The sequence below is a fragment of the Chiloscyllium plagiosum genome, chromosome 42 (genome assembly GCF_004010195.1).
Source record: "Chiloscyllium plagiosum isolate BGI_BamShark_2017 chromosome 42, ASM401019v2, whole genome shotgun sequence".
NCBI classification, from domain to species: domain Eukaryota; kingdom Metazoa; phylum Chordata; class Chondrichthyes; order Orectolobiformes; family Hemiscylliidae; genus Chiloscyllium; species Chiloscyllium plagiosum.
Genome location: NC_057751.1, coordinates 949,033 through 966,859, shown reverse-complemented (window position 1 = coordinate 966,859; position 17,827 = coordinate 949,033). Strand labels below are relative to the sequence as shown.

At 44.0% G+C, this 17,827-nt stretch overlaps 1 long non-coding RNA gene across 1 annotated transcript in view; it reads right to left on the bottom strand.

Moving 5' to 3' along the window:
- LOC122543222 overlaps positions 1-17,827 on the bottom strand; it is a 203,169-nt gene that overhangs the window by 113,987 nt on the left and 71,355 nt on the right. Inside the window, exon 3 of the long non-coding RNA XR_006309964.1 lies at positions 7,517-7,634. This is a non-coding gene — a long non-coding RNA (uncharacterized LOC122543222). The remainder of the gene's footprint in view (positions 1-7,516; positions 7,635-17,827) is intronic.

Sequence of the window (17,827 nt, the reverse complement as noted above, 5' to 3'; positions counted from 1 at the left end):
GGCTGAGGGACTTGAGGCTGTTCTTGTTAGAGAGAAGAAGGTTGAGAGGTGACTGAATAGAGACATATAAGATAATCAGAGGGTTAGGTAGGGTGGACAGGGAGAGCCTTTTTCCAAGTATGGTGATGGTGAGCACGACAGGGCATAGCTTTAAATTGAGGGGTGACAGATACAGGACAGATGTCAGAGGTAGTTTCTTTACTCAGAGAGTAGTAAGGGTATGGAATGCTTTGCCTGCAACGGTAGTAGATTTGCCAACTTTAAGTGCATATAAGTCATCATTGGACAAGCATATGGACGTACGTGGAATAGTGTAGGTTAGATGGGCTTCAGATTGGTATGACAGGTCGGTGCAACATCGGGGGCCGAAGGGCCTGTACTGTGCTTTAATGTTCTATGTGTGGAGTTTGCATGTTCTCCCCGTGTCTGTGTGGGCTTCCTCCAGGTGCTCCGGTTTCCGCCCACAGTCCAAAACTGTGCAGATTAGGTGGATTTGTCACGGGAAATGCAGGGTTGCAGGGGGTGAGTGTGGGTGGGATGCAGTTCATCGGGTCGAAGTGGACTTGATGGGCTGAATGGCCTACTTCCACGCTGTCAGGATTCTACTCAAAAAAACCTGATAAATCTAAAGTTGTGAAGTTACCAGGAACAGACGACATGTATCACAGGGACTAAAAAGAAATGGCAGTGGAGACAGTAGATGTATTATAATCTTTCAAATGCTTCTGATTCTTGAAAGGTGCTAGCAGATTGGAAAATTGCTAATACATCTATTCAAGAAAGGAGGCAGAAAACAATTTGCTAGTTAGCCCAACATCTGCCTTGGGAAAATATGAGAATTCATTTTTCATCAGATTATAGCAGGATACTTTGAAAATTGTAAAGTGATTAGGTGGAATCAACTTGGTTTTGTGAAAGGGAATTTGTGTTTAATTTATTGGTGCTTTTTTGATTAGATTAGATTAGATTAGATTCCCTCCAGTGTGGAAACAGGCCCTTTGGCCCAACAAGTCCATACCGACTCTCCGAAGAGCAACCCACCCAAACCTATTCCCCTACATTGACCTCTGACTAATGCAACTAACACTATGGGCAGTTTAGCATGGCCAATTCACCTAACCTGCACATTTTTTGAGGAAGCAAGGTGGTTAAGAGGGCACCTATGGACATGGTGTTGTATATCCCTAAAAGACATTTGATAAGATGCCACATCAAAGGTCACTACATTAAATAAAAGCTCATGGTATAAGGGGCAGCAGATCAACATTTATCAAGAGTTCATTAGCTAATGGTATACAGAGAGTAAGGGCAAGGTATAATTCGTGGAATGTTGCAGTGCTAGGCCCTCAACTATTTGCACTCTATGTCAATGACCTGGAAGTGGGGATCAAATATATGGCAGTTATATTTGTCAACGATGACTCTAAAGGAAGTAACTTATCAAGAGGGGGTAAAGAGTCTGTAAAGGACATAGATAAGTAGAGTAGACAGAAAACTGGCAGAAGTGTACAATGGGAGAACTTGCCACTTTGGCAGGAAGAACAAAAAGCTGTACATTAGTGCTTGCCAAACATTTTTCCACCTGCCACTCTATTCTGAGACTTGAAAATTGTGACGACCTCTCAGTGAGCAGGAGGGAGGAGGAAAAATCTGATGAGAGGTTAGGGCAGAAGAAAGAAACAGTGAAACTTGGAAATGATTTACCTAGTGCACCTGAAATAGAAGCTGGATCTACTATTGCTTACACCCAGAGGTTTCAGCTCACCACCCCATTAAACCATACTTTTTATGCCCTGCACTTTACTATTTAAGTGGACAGAAATTGGCCGACTTAGTGGTGCAGAGGGGTTTGGATCTCCTGACTCATGAATTACAAATAGTTTATGTACAGATGCAATAATGTTGTTTATTGCAAGGAGAACAGGGAAGAGGAGGGAAATTTTTCTCTCAGAGGTCACTGGAATATGGAGTTCTGTTCCCCAGAGAGCATTGGAAACTAAAAGAGAAAAGGCTGGAAAATCTCAGCAGGTCTGACAGCATCTGTAAGGAGAGAAAAGAACTGACGTTTTGAGCATTGGAAACTAGGTCATTTAATTTCTTCAAAGCTGAGTTTGTTAGATTTTTTGATAGAAAAAGGAGTCAAGCCAGACAGGGAGGTGAAGTTGAGACAACAACCAGATCAGTCAGTATCTTCTTGAATGAAGAAGCCATCTATTGTATTGGTGACTGCTTTACACATGGTCTCCTCATTTGGTCTCCACAATAAGCAAAAACATTCTTTGTACATCTACCTCATTGGACTCAAGATCTCTACCAGGTCACATCTCAGTCTGCTCTTTCAGAGAGAAATGTGTCACAGTCATTTCTGATAATTTCCTGAAACAATGCTCACTCGAGTCCCCTCCAACCTTCCAAAGAAATTTCATCAATCAAATTCCTGGGTACCTTCGCTATTCACTAGAAGCAGACATTATGGCAGTTTCATTTTTAAGATCACAACAGCCAATTACTTGGAGTCAGTTGGAGTCTAATTGCTTTTTGGAAATAAACCATTCCTGCGGTTAATTTGAAAGTATTTGATATTACTGAAGGAAAAATCTGTTTATATTAGACACGATTGACTTCCCCTTTCCCAATCCTCAATATACTTTAAAAAAATGTGACATGGAAATTTGCATGCATAATAGCATGATATCTAACATGTGACAGTGCAATGCTGGGGCACAATAGATACAAGTGAAAAACAGCTCTGTTCTGATCATACACAATCTTACAAAGCATGAAAAGGGTAATCTTCAGATGAAAGAGTCGGGCGGTGAACCAATAATCAGACCCTGACCTTAAGGACCAGTGTGATGTCTGACCAGTCTAGGTGGAGATGTTATTCTCCATAATAATTGAGAAACCTGAAGGATCCAAGTGCCACCATTGGAGACAGGATGTAAACATGGCGTCGCATGTTGACAAAGACAGTACCCCTATTATAACTCTGAATATAGCCATTTGAAAAGGCAAGAATTGACAGGAAGTGCATATAGCTGCAAGAGATAAGAATGAGATTAGAGGTGAATAATTATTTGGGCTGGAGGGCCATGAGATAATTTTTCTTCAGCTGTTGAGGGCTGTGCGCATAAAAGTAATTATGTTAAAAATGACTCGCAATAAAATTTGTCTGGCATTTGTATGAAGAACCCTTCTTTGGTTAGTTAGTTAATTAGATTGGATTAGGAATCGTGGGTTCCCCATTTACACTATAATCTGTACAGTACAAAGAACAAAGAAAATTACAGCACATGAACAGGCCCTCCAAGCCTGTGCCAATCCAGATCCTCTCTCTAAACCTGTCACCTATTTTCTAAGGATCTGTATCCCTCTGCTCCCTGTCCATTCATGTATCTATCTAGATACATCTTAAATAATGCTATCATGCCCGCCCCTACCAACCACCACCCTCAGCTTAAAGAACTTTCCACGCATATTTCCCTTAAACACTTCCCCTCTCATCTTGAACTCATGACCCCTAATAATTGTTGTTCCCCAACTCTGGGAAAAAGCTTCTCGCTATCCACCTGCCTGTATGTGTCATGATTTTGTAGACCTCAATCAGGTACCCCCTCAACCCCTGTCTTTCTAATGAAAATAATCCTAATCTACTCAACCTCTCTTCATAGCTAGCACCCTCCATACTAGACAACCTATCTCCTTTTCCACCTCTCCACTCCACCCTCTCCTCCCTGACCTATCACCTTCATCCCCTCCCCCACTCACCCATTGTACTCTATGCTACTTTCTCCCCACCCCTACCCTCCTCTATCTTATCTCTCCACGTTTCAGGCTCACTGCCTTTATTCCTGATGAAGGGCTTTTGCCCAAAACGTCGACTTCGAAGCTGCCTGAACTGCTGTGCTCTTCCAGCACCACTAATCCAACATCCTGGTGAACCTTCTCTGCACCCTCTCCAAAGCTTCCACATCATTTTGTTCATGTGTCGACCAGAACTGTACGCAGTATTCCAAATGTGGCCAAACCAAAATCCTATACAATTGTAACATGACCTGCCAACTCTTGTACTCAATACCCCAACCGATGAAGGAAAGCATGTCGAATGCCTTCATGAACACTCCATCGACCAGGGTATAATGGACCTGAACACCAGATCTCTCTGTACGTCAATCTTCCCCAGGGCTTTTCTATTTACTGTATAGTTCATTCTTGAATTGGATCTTCCAAAATGCACCACCTCGCACTTGCCCAGATTGAACTCCATCTGCCATTTCTCTGCCCAACTCTCCAATCTACCAATATTCTGTTGCATCCTCTGACAGTTCCCGTCACTATCTGCTACTCCACCAACCTTTGTGTCATCTGTAAGCTTGTTAATCAGACCACCCATACCTTCCCCAGATCATTTATGTATATCACAAACAGCAGTGGTCCCAGTGGTACATTAAGAAAACTTTTAAGATATCTGTTAACTTGTTCATACATAGAATGGAGGTGATGCCACGAATTGCTGCCATTCAACTGAATGGTTTGCTCGGCCATTTCAAGGACTCGCACATTGCTGAGGGCCGACAATCACACGTCAGTCAACTGGATGTGAATGGCAAATTTCTGTCCCTCAAGAACATGAGTGAATCAGGTGGGGTTTTCACCACACTTGATAATACCATCATTGTTGCCATAACTGATGTTGGCTTTTAATTCCAGAATTATGATTTAATTTTAAATTCTGCCAGGTATCATAGCAGGATTGGAATCCATCTCTATGAAGTACTAGCCTTGACCCCTGGATTAATAATCCATTTACTGCACTACTATGCCATCAGATTTCTCCAAATATTCTGAGGAATCATAAATTTACTGAAAGATAGCAAATAGGCCAAGGGTGGGCTCTTATCGGGATATGAGTAAGATGGGCTGCAGCAATAGTTGTAGTAGAATCAGACATGAAGTCTGGTGAGGCCCAGACATGAAGTCTGAATGTCAGGAGTATCTCGCTCCATCCTTTTTGCTTTGACAAGCAGCAAGACAAGCTCCTTGCCAGGTGACAGTGAGATCTCAGTTCAGGGAGATGAGACTTGTTAAACATTTTGTTGACAGCCCAACTCCCCTCATTAATATTCAGCTTTCTATCTTACTAAACTCAGGAAACAAGCTGGAGTTTGAGAGAACTCGACAGGAAATCCAGGCCATGCACCCGGTAAATTCAGCTCTCTGGTTACTCAGAAGCACATTCATGTTGGAAGTTGTGCACCACTATGTCAAGACACGATCCATTGTCTCTGGCCACATCACCCCACATCCGTGGACACTGGTATCTGACATTGTTCTAAAGAAACAACCCTCGAGGCATATCTGAAATCCACCTCGAGGGCTCTTCTGCATGTACCGCACGATGCACCAACAGCTTTCATTGTAATGTTGCAGCCAGGACACTGGGAGCTGAGGGACACACACCCAGCTCATGGACTGGACCAAGCTGCATTGCCAGGCAGATAGTTCACTGTCACAGCACTCAATCTGAGCCCAACATCATTCCTGCCTTGCATAGTCTTGCCTTTTTGCACTTTGCCCCCTCAGCCAAGATAGGTGCATATCACTTTTATCTTGCTTTATGACTGAGCGCAGACAGAAAGGAAAGAAGCTGGTTGTGGTTGTCAGCAGGTTTTAGTCATGTCAAGGAGGATAGCCTTTGCTGAGGCATCCCAGCTCGGTAAGTCAAGGGCAGGCTTCAATACCAGTTCAGGCACATGGTATAGTCAGTCAGCCACTCATGGTCAGGATGTTCTGTATAGAAGGGGTTAGGAGCCAAAAAATGGGCAGCCAACACCAATCTTGACTCCTTTTATCCTAATAGGAGCTGCTTTCCTCCTGGAAAGACTGAGAGGCAGATATGAAAGGAGATGCAAGTGGATGGTGTATTGGACTAGGGCAGACCATTCAAAACATTCTTAAGCACGCAGCCCAGACTATAACTTTGCAAATTGTTTCGTTAAGTATACAGTGAAAGTTACCCAGATTAAGTTAGCGAGGTTGACTACCAGGTTTAAAACAGACAAAAAATGTATTCACAAAATTACCCAATGAAACATGAAGAACAGAATAAAGACCCCTACAGAACTCCGTCTGTCCAAACTAGACTTAAGTATACTGTTTCAAATATACACAACAGTGCCAATAAGCAAACCCCCTTTAAAACACAGTACAATAAAAGGATCAGGTGCTTACAGGTTGAAGTTAGAAGGGCATAAAGAGAGAGTTTCCACACAGCTCACTGTTGAACTCCAAACCAGTTCTGGACTGAACTAAACTGCTCAGCTCAGCGAGAGAGCTGACCATTCCCCTTTCATTATACAGGTCGCTTCTTAAACATGACCACTTTGGCCTGAAGTCTCATCTGTTTATACACGCAAACAAAAAGACCTCTCAATACCCTTTAGCCTCTGTACCAAACCAGACTAATCAGAGCCAGGCCTGGTTTATTACCCCCTGAAAACAATCAAGGACAGAGTCTCCTTGAGCCAAAGAACAGCTTTTCGGAAAAAAAGGGACGAGCTTTGTGACAATGGCACAGCTGTTTGCTTTGGTGCAGGTGAGGAGATGTTCTGAGTAAGTAACGCAGGGTAGGTACTGTTGAGAGTCTGGATGATTGACAGTGAGTGAGGGACAATGTTACAGGCAATACTGAGAGTGATAGAGCATGAGCCTTGATGGAAGGTAGCTGACTACCAGAGATACAGACCGTGTGACAAATTGGAAAGAAGTTGGCAGCATAAAGTAGGCCATTGACCTACAGAGCTGGGCATTTCTGCTGACAGCTGAGGCTGTGTCCATCCTTGGCAACCTCAGACTAGGTGTTGTAGCATCTACTGCTGGCCCAAAGTGAAGACGAAGTCGTGTGTCTGCTTGACCCCATCCAGCTGGACATTCATGTCAATGACCACAAAGCAGAGCACCAACTTCCGACTGTCCGCCATGTCTGAGGCAAATATCAGGAACTAAACAGGACAGCTCCAGACTGACATTACTTGGCTGGATGCTCAATGGCTTTTTAAAGATGGCTCAAGTACAAGAGATGCCAGTAAATGCTGGGATATCGCTGAGTGGTGAGTTGTTCTGGGAATAGCATGTGGTAAGTTGGGACTGAAATCAGATATGAAGTAGGGTTGGAGTACACAATAACGACGCAAGTTAACGATACAGCAAGCAATGTTGTTTGGCCTGGTGACAGAAACCTCTCAGAAAACTCAAAATAACTTACACTGTGTCAAAAAGCTGCAGGATTCAGTCCATATTGTTTATGAATATGGGGTGAAATTGGTCAGGAAACCATGCAAATGAGAAACAAAAATATGTGTCGGATCAATGAAAATATTTGATAGGGACAGTTGCTGATATATTTTATGATCAAACTATACTGTATCCACATGCACTTTCACTCGTTTATCTGTTCCAGTAGTTAGCCTTTTTAGTGAATCAGCAGCAATCAGGAGATGAGTATAAGGTGACTTACGTTAGAAGTCTTCTTGCTGCTCTTGCTGTTTCTTCACCTCGCTGTAGCAAACACATTCCTTTCCCAACCAGAAAAACAGCCTCAGACCACTTCTCATTGTCAGTCATGAAAGATTATTCTGTCAAAATGGAAAAATCAGGTTACCTGAGTTCCTTTCCCTCTTAAATTCTCTGATTCCCACTCCCCTAAATATTTCCTAGATCCCCTGGGTGGTTTGACAAATGTTTCTGGAGGCAATACTACTTGATGGCTGTAAAGGCCCCATGTGCCATTGGGCATTGGTTTTCCCTTGTCTGGATTAGAAAGTACATGAATTTCTACAGCATCTTTTACCACCTCAGGACCTCCCAAAGTGCTTTACAACCATTCACATACTTTTGATGGTATTCACTGTTATAATGCAGGGAATGTGGCAGCCAATTTGTGAACAGCAAGCTCTGACAAGGTCAAACAAAGAAAGGATCAGCTGATGTGTTTTAGTGCCATTGGCTGAGGGCTAAATATTGATCAGGATACTGAGGGAGGACACCCTGCTCTTATCTTTCAAAGTGGGATCTTTTATGTTTATGCAAGGGGAGATCGGACTCAATTTAATGTCTCATCTGAAACAGAGCACCATCAACAGTGCAGCACCACTTCAGTACAGCTAATCTCAGCCCAGAGGTTTTGCTCACATCTCCTAAATTGGATTTGAACAAATGACCTTCTGAGGTAGAGGAAAGAATGCACAAGTCTCTCTATATGAGATTTTTTTTAGTATCTCACAGTTACATGACACCTGTCGTGTTAAAATCCATACCAATCTGTCAATGTGCTGTTTTGGTTTGGTCTGACCTTTGGTCTCAGTTTCTGTGTGAAATTCAGAGCTTTAACAACACGGTGGTAAAATGAGGGAAGGTGTTTCCTGATGTTGCCAGGCGCTGCTTACAAATGCATGTCATGGCTCACCTGTAATTTTTTGGTTGACAGTTCCTAGTCTCCCATTAGCCAGCTGTCTGAGCTGAATCACTTTCTTTATGACCTGTGAGTTTGTGGCTGTTATGGTGATTTAGAAAACAAACTATCGGGAGCTGACAGATAATTAGATGCAGAGGGACAAATTATATTTCATTCCAGCATCCGTGAAACACAGTGAGACTGAATGCACTCCATTTGTAGAATGTTTTGTGATTCTCAGCAATACTGATATGAGACAGCCATAAAGGAAATCAAATACCTTTAATAAATTGCCCTCCATGTACTACAACTCCACAATATTTTCTTGTAACGATGACATTTTGGCAATTTAGAAAACTGCATGTCAACATGACAGATTTTCTTCCTCGTTGATTGCTTGCTAGATCTCACTATAGGCTAAGTGAACCTCTCACAGTGAAATCTGTGCCTTCCACATGTCACAGGCCGACACTTGACCTCGATGGTACATCCTGGTCTGAACATGAACCAATGTTCAAGGTGTAATTTAATCAGCACCTCCTGGTGTACTCAACTGCCTTAACTATAAATTCTAGCATCCTACTGCTTTGTGTTCAGACACTCCAATCAAATGCTTCCAATGTTTTCCTTTCTCAAACAAGGCTTCCTCCCATCAGTCGTGTGTTTACGGGTCAATTTGTCCTCACTTGTTTCTTTCGGCTTCCACCCAGAAATTGTTAGGATTACCTCAGCAATCATTGGATCACCCGCTGCTACTTCCTGCCAGTGCAATGCCACAACGAAGCAGATATCTCCCTCCGTTCCTCACTCAGTATTCCAAAGGGACTGCTCCCCAAGCATCCTTCTGATCCACTCCTTCGCCACTTGCCACATGTTCATGCTCTTTTACCTCTTCCTTTCTCATCACCCAAACACTCCTTCAGAGTCACACCATTTTTGACTTGTACTTTTTTAAATGTAGTATAAAATTCATACACTGTGGAAATAGGCCATTCAGCACATCGAGTCACACTGACCCTCTGAAGAGCATCCCACCCAGACCTACCCTATCCCTAAAACCCTTCATTTCCCATGGCTAATCCATCCAGCCTGCATAACCCTGGACACTATGGACAATTTAGTATGGCCAATCCATCTAACCTGCACATCTTTGGGCAGTGGGAGGAGAATGGAGCACCCAGAGGAAAACACGCAGACAAGGGGAGAATATGCAAACTCCACTCAGACAGTCACCCGAAGTTGGACTCGAACCCAGGTCCCTGGTGCTGTGAGGCAGCAGTGCTAACCACTGAGCCGCATGGTGTGGTAGTCATCTCTGTACCAGAGAGACAAAACATGGACTGGGCACTGCTTACATTCAACCTGTAAAGTCTGCCACCTGTCATTTCAAGTGTCAATCTTTCTTTGTCCTCCTGTTCCAAAGAAGTTCAACACTCATTTGAGGAACAGTACCTCAGTTTACTTGACTTCAACAGTGAATTCCAAACTTTTAGATCAAAACCTTTGCCATCATTTGGTTTTATGTTTCTTGCAGTCTTTTTTATTTATTTTCCCTCGTTTCTTTCTTGATTTCTTTGCTCTGTCTTCAGATAGCTGCGTAGCTGCTATCCACACCTTTTTGAGACATGTTTGCCCTTTGTTTTTGCCCCCTGAAGTCTTTTATCATTTCATCCACCTCTCCTCCATCTGCAGACATTCTCTTCTTTATCATGCCTCCTTTCACTGCCTGAAAACATGCTGCATTTCTAAGTTCTCTCAATTCTGATGAAACGTCATGGAGTCAAACCATTAACTCTGTTTCTTTCTGCACAGATACTGCCTGATACAATGAGTGTTTTCAGCATTTTCTGTCTTTTTGTATCAGAATGGTCTCATTTGGTTGGAAATCGTACGAACAAGAGATGAAATCTCCTCCATGTTCCTCAGCTTCAGCATGGTTGAAGATCGGTAAGAATAATTAACAAGAAGAGAAGATATGGCCAGTTAAGCCAAATGAGCTCTCTGAGAGTTCGGTTGGATGTTCGTAACGCAACTTGTCTAAGTCGGGATGATGACCAGCTCTCCAGCAAGTGCTTTATCTTGAAATGAATGCAGACCAATTACAACAGTTGCTGCTGTCAAATCACTGGCACTTTTATAAAATACCAATTAGGATGGCATTGTCATCAGTCAAAATCAAATATTGCTTTCTTTTTAAAGAGAGATAATGAACTTCAAATTATAATGAAAGAAAAGGAAATCTACTTAATCAAAATGTTCTGGACCATGTCCTCCAAGACATTCCATCATTTATGGATATCCTGAGTGCAGAGGCAATCAGAGACATAGAAACATAGAAAATAGGTACAGGAGTAGGCCATTCGGCCCTTCGAGTCTGCACTGCCGTTCAACATGATCATGGCTGAATGTGCAATCTCAGCATCCCCTGGTGCTTTGTCTCCAAACAGGACTGATAGTCATTGAGCTTGGGAAAGACACTGAATTGGGTTCCATGACATTCTAGTGACTGGGTGCCATATGGAGATGGAGATATCTGCTGGATGGTGCATCAGACTGGCTGCAGCACTGAGTGTGTGTGTGTCTGTGGGTGCCAAGGAATAATGCTCTGCAAGCTTTTCTTTCATTGAAAAGGCATGACACCTGAACAAAATGTATTTTGCCTACAGAGGGCTGGGCCCTGCATATTATCTACACAGGTTATAGCAAGCATAGGTGAGAAATATTGCAAGCCTGACTGATAATGTGGTTAGTGTTATTCTTAACACTTGGCGACTTTCAGTAAATGGTGAGCAATCACAGAGTCACGCTGAATGTGGAAGAATTTTCCTCATTTCAGGAGGAAGTGTTTTGTCAACTGAGATTCAGAATGACTTTTCTCATGCAATCTCCTGCCTTTCACGTGGTTACTTATGCAGTTGGGATTTTGCGTGTCTTTTCCAGGGAAACCTGACCCACACAGCCAGAGGTGTTCACCATTGCTGGGATCACCTAGTTTTCACACATCCAGCAACATAATTAAAGCCCAGCAGCACGGCTATTCCGAAGCTGCAAGCCTAGAATAATTGGTCACACTGCAGCACTCATGGCCCAGAGGAAAGGAAGGCTCATTCTCCGCTTTGCACAGAACGACATGATGGTGTTACTGGACAGGGTGGTGGAGAAGACAACAGTCCTTCTTCCAGGTGACAGGAATCCACACAACTAGACCACGCCAGACTAGACATACACTGCAGCCTGCTCCAATTCTGACTTGGAAAATTCTTCCCTGTGTTCTGACTTTTGTAAGGTTAGGGTAGTTCAGGTCAAGTTGACAACAGCCAAAGGGACATGCAGTTTAATAAGATCCATCAGTCAGCTGGGTGTATGGCCTACGTAACTGGTTTTAAAATTCACATTATTTTAATTCATTTATGGGAAGTGGGCATTTTTGGCTGAGTGAACATTTATTGCCCATCCCTCTTTGGCCCTCGATAAGGTGGTTCTGAGCTGCCTTCTTAAACCGCTGTCATCTATGTGCTGGAGGTAGAACATATAACATAGAAAAGTACAACACAGAACAGGCCCTTTGGCCTACAATGTAAAATAAAATAACTTAACCCGCACACCCCTCAACTCACTGCTATCCATGTGCATGTCCAGCAGTCACTTAAATGTCCCCAATGGCTCTGCTTCCACCACCACAGCTGGCAACACATTCCATGCATTCACAACTCTCTGTGTAAATAACCTACCTCTGATGTCTGCTCTAAACCTTTCTCCTGATATCTTAAAACTATGACCCCTCGTATCAGTCAATCCTGCCCTGGGGAAAAGTCTCTGGCTATTGACTCTATCCATTCCTCTCATTATCTTGTATACCTCGATCAGGTCTCCTCTCTTCCTCCTTCTCTCCACAGAGAAAAGTCCAAGCTTAGTCGATCTCTGTTCATAAGGCAAGCCCACCAGTCCAGGCAGCATCCTGGTAAACCTTCTTTGCACTCTCTCCAAAGCCTCTGTACCTTTCCTATAATAGGAACTGGACACAATATTCCAAGTGTGGCCTCACCAGGGACTTGTAGAGCTGTCACAAAACCTTGCAGTTCTTAAACTCAATCCCCCTTTAATGAAAGCTAAAACATCATATATTTTCTTAACAACCTATCCACTTGGGTGGCAACTTTGAGGGATCTATGTACTTAAACACCAAGGTCCCTCTGTTCCACCACACTGCCAAGATCCTGTCTTTAATCCAATATTCAGCATTCGAGTTCGACCTTCCAAAATGCATCACTTCGCATTTATCCAGGTTGAATTCTATCTGCCATTTCTCAGCCCAGCTCTGCATCCTGTCTATGTCACGCTGCAGCCTGTAATATCCCTCGATACTATTGACGGCACCTCCAATCATCATGTCATCTGCAAATTTACTAACCCATCTCTCAACCTCCTCATCCACGTCATTTATAAAAACTACAAAGAGCAGAGGCCCAAGAACAGAGCCCTGTGTGACCCCACTCAACACTGTCCTCCAGGCAGAATACTTTCCATCTACAACCACTCTCTGCCTTCTGTCAACCAGCCAATTCTGGATCCAGGTAGCCATGTCTCCCTGTATCCCATACTTCCTGACTTTCTGAATGAGCCTACCATGGGGAACCTTATCAAATGCCTTGCTGGAGTCCATATACACCACCTCCACTGCTCGACCTTCGACCTGTCGTCACCTCCTCAAAGAACTCAATAAGATTTGTGAGGCCTGACCTGCCCCTCACAAAGCCATGCTGACTGCCTTTAATCATGCTGTGTTTTGCCAAATAGTTATAAATCCTATCCCTCAGAATTCTTTCTAAAACTATGCTGACCACAGACATAAGACTGACTGGTCTGTAATTGCCAGGGATTTCCCTATTTCCCTTCTTGTTGAAAAGAGGAACAACATTTGCCTCCTTCCAATCCTCCGGTACGAATCCCATGGAGAGTGAGGAAGCAAAGATCTTCGCTTAGCAACCTCCTTTCTCGCTTCCCGGAGCAGCCTAGGATAAATCTGGTCTGGTCCTGGGGACTTATCTATCTTAATGTTTCCAAAGTTTCTAGCATATCAACTTCATCAATTTTGATCTGGTCAAGACTGTATCCCATCTCCTCAAAATTCTCATTCACAACAAGGTCCCTTTCCTTAGTGAAAACCAAAGCAAGAAACTCATTTAGGGCTTCCCCTATCTGCTCAGACTCCACACACAAGTTCCCTCCGCTATCCCTGACCAGCCCTATCTTCTCCATGATCATTCTCTTATTCCTCATGTATGAGTAAAATGCCTTTGGGTTCTCCCTAATCCTTCTTGCCAAGCCTTTTTGTGGTTAAGGGGTCTGTAGAAAACCCCCAATGAGGTGGCTGTTCCCTTGCTGTTCCTACCTTCCACCCATACTGACTCAGTAAACAAACCTTCCTCAACAACCTTTGTTTCTGTCGCTGTGATGCACTCTCTGATTCCCAAATCAAATCCACAATGAGTAAAATGCCTTTGGGTTCTCCCTAATCCTTCTTGCCAAGCCTTTTTCGTGCCCCCTCCTGGATCTCCTCAGTCCATTTCTGAGCTCCTTTCTAATAAGCCTGTAATCCTCTAAAGCTGTGCTAGATCCTTGCTTCCTCCACCTTACGTAAGCTGTCTTCTTCCTGTTGACAAGAAGCTCCTGTGTTCTCATCATCTGAGGCTCCTTAATCTTCCCCTTTCTTGCCTGTCTCAGAGGAGCAAATTTGTGCATCACTCACAACAACTGCTCCTTGAACAGTCTCCACATGTCTGCTGTGCCCCTTCTGTGGAACAATTGCTCCCAGTCTGTACTTCCCAGCTCCTGTCTGATAGCGTCATAATTTCCTGTTCCCCAATTAAATATCTTCCCTTGGTAACTGCTCCTTTCCCTCTCCAAGGCTATGGTAAATGTAAGGCACTTGTGGTCACTGTCACCAAAGTGTTCTCCCACCGTGAGATCTGACACCTGTCCTGGCTCATTGCTGAGCACCAAATCCAAAATGACCTCTCCCCTCTACATACTGAGTAAGGAAACCCTCCTGAATACACCTGACAAAAACGGATCCATCCAAACCATCTACACTAAGGAGGTTCCAGTTGATATTGGGAAAGTTGAAATCCCCATAACAACAACCCTGCTACATCTGCATTTTTCCAAAATCTGCCAGCCTATGAGTTCTTAAATCGCTCTACTGCTGTTAAGGGGTCTGTAGAAAACCCCCAGTGAGGTGGCTGTTCCCTTGCTGTTCCTATCTTCCACCCATACTGACTCAGTAAACAAACCTTCCTCAACATCCTTCGTTTCTGTCGCTGTGATGCACTCTCTGATTCTCAAATCAAATCCACAATGCCCTCAGGGAGGCAATTCCAGAATTTTGACCCAGCGACAGTGAAGGAACGATGATATACTTCCAAGTCAGGATGACAAGTGACTTGGAGGGGAACTTGCAGTGGTGGTGCTCCCATGTAACTCCTCCTCTGATCCTTCTTGAGGTGGTCATAGGTTTGGAAGGTGCTGTCTAAGCAGTCTTGGTGAATATCTGCAGTGCATCTTATAGGTGATAGACACTGCTGATATTGAGTGTTGATGGTGGAAGGAGTGAATGTCATAACAATTGAATGGGCTGTTTTGCTCTGGATGGTGTCAAACTTCTTGAGTGTTGTTGGAGCTGCACCCATCCAGGGCAAGTGGGAGAATCCCATCACACTCCTGGCTTGTACGTTATAGATGGTGGACAGCCTTTTGGGAGTCAGGGGGTGCGTTCTTGTTGCAGTATACCTAGCCTCTGTCCTGCTCATGTCACCACTGTATTTAAATGGCTAGTCCAGTTGAGTTTCTGGTTAGTGGTAACCCATAAGATGGGGTGATAGTTGGTATTCAGTGATGATAACACCGTTGAATGTCTTTTATTGGAGATGGTCATTGCTTGGCATTGTGTGGCGTGAATGTTACTTGGCATTTATCAGCCCAAGCCTGGATATTGTCCAGATCTTGTTGTATTTAAACATGCACTCCTTCAGCATCTGGGGAATTGCAAATGGTGCTGAAGGTTGTGCAATCATCAGTGAACATCCCCATTTTAGACCTTCTAATGGAGGAAAGGTCATTGATGAAGCAGCTGAAGATGGTTGGGCCTCGGACACTGCCCTGAAGAGATCCTGCACAGATGTCTTGGAACTGAGATGACCAACCTCCAATAACCACGGTCATGTTCCTATGGGCCAGGAATGACTCCAACCAGCAGACAGTCTGCCCCGCTGGCTGGATCCTTGCATCTGTGGTATCAGGGACCTCAGGAGGAGGCTGAGATGGATCATCCACTGGAAAGCTTTGATACACCATATTTGGCCATTAAGCTTATGTGGTAAGCAAATAGCATCGTCCCAATTTATAAAGTTGTAATATTACAGCAGGAGAGATATATGAATTCCAACATCCACAAAGACCAGTGAAGGTAGGCCTGTGGCAGACAAAGTGGAGAACCCAACAGTACAATTTTCAACTGGCACATCGGAAAGGCAGCTCGTTCACCTGCTCCAGTTGAAAGATGAATTTGAGGATAGAGTGGAGCTCATTCTGGTGTATATCGAATCAAAGATAGCTAACATACTGGAAATATGCAAGGCATAGGGGGTGAGGTGTTGTTCCATCAAAAATGCAATGTTTGTAGAAGCTAAGAGAGGCTCAGTGAGAGCTGGGCCTAGAGAAGAGCCCACAGCAACACCATTTATTTGGACTTGGTTGATACCATTGAGGCTGAACACAGCTGCACGAGTTGTTAAGTTCCGTTAACACCAATACAGACCATGGATGTGCATCTGCACTGCCATGACATGGGATCCCCTACAAATGTCAACCTCTTCCTTGAGCAGCGGCTTTGTGATTGCCATAGCAACAATGAAGAAACACACTCTTTGCAAAGGTAAAAGAATCCTTCATTGTATATCCGAAAAATTTGTCCAGAGTCAGTTGTGGTTGACGCATCCTCTTGTACACTATTAGGCAACGTGTTATTCTTACACAGTTCCAACAAATGTTTTTGTAACTGGCTTCTGAGGAAGGCTGTGCAGTCATACTTCATGGGGGATCCGAAGGATACAAACGGGATGCAGCGAAAGCAGCATTTTGCCAAAGCAGTTGTTTGTTGAAGGTGTTGCTTCCAAGTCCTTCAGTCAGGTTTGTGTCTGGGTTGGCTATTGTGCCTCACACTACCATCAAGTATTTGTGCCAGTTTTATACCTGACAACTCATTGGTGTCTCAACACATACATGTGTAAGCTCAACTCTGCACACCTTCAAGGGGACTCAGTGTTTTCATTTGATGTGGGTTTGTGGCATACAGCTGGATAGCATTCCCACTTCCAAGGACATTCCAGTCAGGACAACACCTGACCTCTGAAGCTCCAGATCTTTATTTCCGCCTGGTCTCTTGCTCGTTTCCAAGGTGCGAGACTCTGATAGGACAGGAATGCCTGCCATCCCCTGGGTCTAAACTGCTTCGAGTACAAGAATCATTGGCAAGAAGGCATTTTTTTATATCACTGCGATGCATTCTAAATCAGGCCCAAGCTTCCAATTAATGTCTGGTCATGATATGAATAATGTTGGGAAGATTTGCAAATTAATATTTAAGCTGCAAATTAATTCTGGCTGATTAAATGAAATTTACGAGCCATTTCTTGGCTGTCATTTTCTTTCACAGGCACTGGGCGAAGCTTGAGCAGCTTACATACACGTTCCCAACCTCCACAGCCTTGCACAGCCTTCCAGACAATTCTCATTTTCCATCATCTGCAAAGTTTTCTTTTGCTCCTGTGTTTTTGAAGTTTTCCAATTGCAACCAGCCGCCCCAGTAATGTGGGAGAAAGTGAGGACGCAGATGCTGGAGATCAGAGCTGGAAATGTGTTGCTGGAAAAGCGCAGGAATGCTGAGGAAGGGCTCATGCCCGAAACGTCGATTCTCCTGCTCCTTGGATGCTGCCTGACCTGCTGCGCTTTTCCAGCAACACATTTCCACCCCAGTAATGTGGTCTGGGTTCTACATGAATGCACATTCAGAACTGAGGAGTGGGAGGGAAACACATGTGACTTGGCTGGAGGTCCCAGAAGGAACTGCAGCCCTTAGATCTGACAGCAGGTCATATCTCCAGCCGGAGTTGGCAACCTTGCAGGCAGAAGGCCTCAGTCTCAGGTCCATCCATGAACAGGTCTGGCAGGGGAAGATGAAGATAGCAAACCATCACTCACACTTCATCAGTTTTCATTTGGCCTGATGATTATTCATGAGGCTGGAGAAACTGAGATGGCATCACTGACGTGAGGATATGCAGACAGGGATTTCTCAACCCCTCCACCTTCTGAGCC